Source organism: Hyaena hyaena, unplaced genomic scaffold (assembly GCF_003009895.1).
Source record: "Hyaena hyaena isolate Hyena2069 unplaced genomic scaffold, ASM300989v1 scaffold_601, whole genome shotgun sequence".
NCBI classification, from domain to species: Eukaryota; Metazoa; Chordata; class Mammalia; order Carnivora; family Hyaenidae; genus Hyaena; species Hyaena hyaena.
The window spans coordinates 757,408-762,669 of record NW_024081232.1 but is presented as its reverse complement, the minus strand read 5'-3'; the positions used below and the strand labels follow the sequence as shown (position 1 = coordinate 762,669).

The 5,262-nt window shown below is 43.0% G+C and overlaps 1 protein-coding gene across 2 annotated transcripts in view; it reads left to right on the top strand.

Moving 5' to 3' along the window:
• The window catches only part of AK5 (adenylate kinase 5), a 233,373-nt gene that overhangs the window by 159,280 nt on the left and 68,831 nt on the right, over positions 1-5,262 (top strand). The window lies entirely within an intron of this gene.

Below are 5,262 nucleotides of genomic sequence, written 5' to 3'. Positions count from 1 at the left end.
TTTTTATTTATTTCTAGGAGAGAGAGAGAGACAGAGACAGCGTGAGCAGGGGAGGGTCAGAGAGAGAGGGAGTCACAGACTGAAACAGGCTCCAGGCTCTGAGCTGGCAGTCAGCACAGAGCCCGACGCGGGGCTCGAACCCACCAACCGCGAGATCATGACCTAAGCGAAAGTCGGACGCCCAACCGACTAAGCCACCCAGGCGCCCCGGACACTTAGGTTTTTCTATATCTTAGCTATTGTAAATATACGGTAGTGAATGTGGGAGTATAGGTATCTTTGTGACACAGTGATTTTTTTCACTTTGTATAAATACCCGTAAGTGGAGTCACTGGATCACTAGATCACAACAGCAGTTCTATTTTTTTAATTTTTTTGGAGGAACCTCTGTACTGTTTTCTACAGTGGTTGCAACAATCTGTATTCCCACCAACTGTGAGATTAGCCTTGGTAATATGGATGGGCCTCAGCCAATCAGTTGAAAGGCCTTAGGAGCAAATCTGAGGTTTCCCTGAGGAAGAGGAAGTCCTGCGTGTGGTCTCAGTGTCACCTCCTGCCCTACCATTTCCAGTCTGCCACCCTGCCCTGTGGATTTCAGATTTGCCCAACCAGCCCTGACACTTGTGTAAGCCAATTCCTTGCAGTAAATCTCTCACAGAGACATATAGATATATTTAAATCTTTCTGGCTCTGGGGCGCCTGGGTGGCTTAGTCAGTTAAGCGTCCGACTTTCGCTCAGGTCATGATCTCGCGGTTCGTGGGTTCGAGCCCCGCGTCGGGCTCTGTGCTGACTGCCAGCTCAGAGCCTGGAGCCTGTTTCAGTCTGTGACTCCCTCTCTCTCTGACCCTCCCCTCCTCATGCTGTGTCTCTCTCTCTCTCCTAGAAATAAATAAAAACATTTAAAAAAAATAAATCTTTCTGGCTCTGTTTCTTTGATAGAACTCTAGCTGGCTTTGACCCGGCTGCTGGGTCAGCCAGAGCCCGGTCAGTCTATGATGGCCTCGCTGGGATGAGTGGACCTCTGCTCCACACGGTCTTTCATCCTGAGGCAGGCTGGCCCAGGCTTCTCTTCATGGCAATGGCAGGGGACCAAGGGAGGACACAGAAGCATGCAGACTTCTGGAAGTAGAGCCCAGGAAGTGGCACACTATCTTCTCTTCCTCATTCTGATGGCTGGAGCAAGTCATAAAACTGGCCCGTGTTCCAAGGTGGGAGAAAAGACTCCCTTCTTGATGAAGGCATCTACAACATGACCTTGTAAGGGGCATGCATGCAAAGAAGAGTGAAAATTTGAGGCTGCAGCTGCCATTAATTTGTCACAGACTGTTTGATACAATGGTGCAGAAAAAGACAAACATCAAACCTTTTTCTCTAACCACGAGTATGCCTTTTCCCACTCGTTAAGGCAGGTAAAACTACAAGTTAAAATATTTAGAGCCCTTCATTTTCTTACTTAAAAGTGGGCGATAGTAAAGCCTACCTCATGGTATTTGCATGAGAATAATGAGATTTCTGTGACAGCATCAGTTGTAGTGGCTGGAAGGAGCTCAGCAAATGATGCTTCCCTTTGCCAGCAACCCTTGAGCACCTACTGCGCACAAGAAAAAAGAAGGCAACACATATTTGAGGCACAGGACTCGAGATTGAAATTAATTGTTTTTTTTGTAGGATCAATATACATTGGTAAAAAGTATTCTCAATACAAAATAATTACTTGACAGATATCTTAGTCTATATGTGGTTAATTCCAATTAGCTTTTGCATTTGCAGGGGGAAAAAAAAACCTTATGGATACAAACATAATCCAATTCGCATAACTTTTCATGATTTTGAATTTTCCTAATTAATGACACATTTATAAACTATGTATTTTTTTAATATTTATTTATTTATTTATTTATTTATTATTTTTGAGAGACAGAGCATGAGTGGGGGAGGAGCAGAGAGAGGGGGAGATGCAAAATCCAAAGCAGGTTTCAGGCTCTGGGCCATCAGCACAGAGCCCGGTGCAGGGCTTGAACCCACGTACTATAAGATCATGACCTGAGCTGAAATCGGATGCTCAACTGACTCAGCCACCCACGTGCCCCTATGCTATGTATATTTTTAAGTCTATGCTCAGGTTTAGGACTCAGATAGACCTGAATTCGAATCCCAGCTCACACTTTTTTTTCACTCCAATACACAGGCAGACTTCCACAATCCCTAAAACAGAGCTTCAAATATGTATAATGAAGATATCATCACCTGCTTCCGTAAGCTTCTAGTGAACAAATTAAATGAGATAATACCCAATAAGTGTAGTTATGATTATAGCCAATATAAGAAATACTATTTCAGGATTTAGAATGCACTGAAATGCCTTTTTTGTTCAGTCGTCTCAACGGCCTGCTTAATTCACTTGCTCACACTTTTCCCTGAAAAAAGAAAACAACTGTGACAACAGCAACTTTTACTGCATCAGCTTGCTGGGATGTGTAGAGACTCAACTTCTGTGACTGTGTAGAGTAGTCTGGAGGCTCATCTGTGAACCATCAAACTTGCACATCTTACAGTCTATCCCTGAAGACAGTCAGTGCAAGTAAGAATGACCACACAGGCCAGTATGAAGTAAACAACCCACAACAAATTAAATCAACATTAATGAAGATTAAGTGATCATAATTTATAATGAAAAACAAGAACAGCAGCGAGAAAGCACCTTTCCTGAAAATGTAAGATTGCCAGTTTTAACACATGTTAAGCCCTGCTTGACAACAGTCCTACATTTGGCATAAGTAGTCAGGAACAAAATGTGTTTTACGTTGGCTTTCACACTGAACATTTCCAGACCTTGTATAGCAACCAGATTCTTAGAATATTGAATTGGAGTCCCCCAAAAGCTCAAAAAATATGCTGATTTTAGGTTTGGATTCCAAATAGTCTTAGCCTTTAATAACTCATTTATTGGAATACTAGTAAGTGCCTTCAAGTATAAGCAAAAAGTGAAATTCTATATATGCAAGCCTTTTTTTTTTTTTTTTACCCAAGAAAATATCTTGCAATTGTGGATAAGTTCAACAGGATTCAGTGAAGTTGCTTGCACCTGCTGATGACCTGTCTAAACCTGGGTTAAACAATTTTTAACTGTAGTCTGGAGGTAGATGGTTCCAGGGCACGTCCAGTGGTATACTGACCCCACACAGGGCCATACCGTTTCCCTCTTTCCCAGACTGTTGCCCCCTGTCTGTGAGCTTTGCCTCCCTTCAAGGTCTCAAGGCGGCAAGGGCAGCTCCAAGCATCCTGTCCTCACATGATCATTTGCAAAAATAGAATGGATGGGTGACGCCGATTCTCCCCATGTTCATCTTTCTTTCTTTTAATAGGAAGGAACTCTGTCCTCCGAATCCCAGAGACTTGCTTTCCACATCCTGCTGGCCCAGATTTGGTCACAACCCTATGCCCATAAGGCAGAGGGTAGAAAAGCAAGGATCTGACATCTTTGGCATCCGAAGAGGCAGGTGGCTCTGCCTGCAAAAAAGTGGGCCATTGGGTAGGCATCTAAGAGTGTCTGCCAATGGGGGGGGGGTGGAGGTGGAAGGGGGAGAGGAGGTGGCCCTAGCAGCCTTCTGGAACCACCTATTTCACTCCCACCAATAGTAGCTTCATTCTTCTCTTTTAGATATTAGGCTTCCATATGAGATTCTGTTTCAACAAAAGCCCCCATGGATAAAAATCATTTACAACCCTTTGTTTTAACACATGCTCAAATACCTAATATACTCAGTTTGCTCACAATTATTTTTCTAGCATCTAGAACCTTTCCCAGCACATAGGAGGAGCTTGAGTTAATTCCCTAGTGTTGCCCTAACAAATTACCACAAACTTCATGGATAAAAATAACACAAATGTATGATCTTACGGTTCTGAAAGTCAGAAGTCCTAAATGGATTTCACCCAGCTAAAATCAAGGTTTCAGCAAGATCTCATTCCTCCTCAACTCGGGTCTACAGGTTGTTTCTAGTGGGAAGAACACCTCTTTTGACCTGCTTCTTTGCTTCACCTCCAACCTGGATGTCATCATTAGTTTCTCCTTTGCTCTATGTTCCGTAGCCACCAACTAACCCTGTCTCACTGCCCACTCAGCCTTACCCTCTAGAACACCTGGGAGTTGGACATGGACATTCAAGTTGGGAAATAATGAAAGTGAGAGACATGGGACAAGGTCAGAGCTGGACTCTAGATTTCAGGGTGGTCCTTGGGAAGCTTTTTGCTGCATCTGTCATAGTGATAATCAAAAAGTGCTTCAGACTGAAGAGACAGGCATTGGGGTACACCCGTGATGAGCAAAGAACTCAGAGGAATTGAGGAGGAATCATCAAAGAGTCCTCTGATCTCTCCACTTGCTCACTCTACCCCAGTCTTGCTTTCTTTTTAAAGAAAGAAGGTGAGACAAAGAGTGACTCCTCCGGATGATATTTTTCTCCCTGAAAAACACATGAATGCATATGTAGTATTTTTTTATTTTTTTTAAGTGTATTTATTTATTTTGCGAGAAAGAGAGAGCATAAACAGGGGAGAGGCAGAGCAAGAAGGAGAGGATCCCAAGCAGGCTCTGTACTGTCAGCACAGAGCCCAATGCGGAGTTCAGACTCACAAACCGTGAGATCATGACCTGAGCCAAAGTCGGACACTTAACCAACTGAGCCACCCAGGACCACAGCCACATTAACTTTAAATGAGAGGAAATCAGAATGGAAATGTTGCTGCTTCCTTTAGAGCAGCAGCCTGACAAAGCCCTGCTTAAGCACATGCTGCATTTGGCGTGTGAAGACAAGATCAAAGTGTGTCTTACATTGTCTTCTAGCAGTGAGATGAAAACAGAAAGTTGTAGGAAATCATCAGGAAAAACTTTTTCTTTAAACTTTTTTACTAGAGGGGCGCCTGGGTAGCTCAGTAGGTTAAGTGTCTGACTCTTGATTTCGGCTCTGATAATGATCTCACAATTTGTAAGATCAAGCCCCTCGTCCGGCTCTATGCCAACAGAGTGGAACCTGCTTGGGATTCTCAATCTCTCTCTCTCTCTCTCTCTCTCTCTTTGCCTCCCCCACTCATGCTCTTTTTCTTTCTCTCAATAAATAAGAAACATTTTTAAAAACCTTTAAAATAAAATTTTTATTAGAGACAACATTTCGATTTATACATAAAAGAAGAAAAACATTCCTTCTAGAGAGCTAAATCTGTAAACCACTATTTAAAGTAGTTCATGTAGAGAACCTACA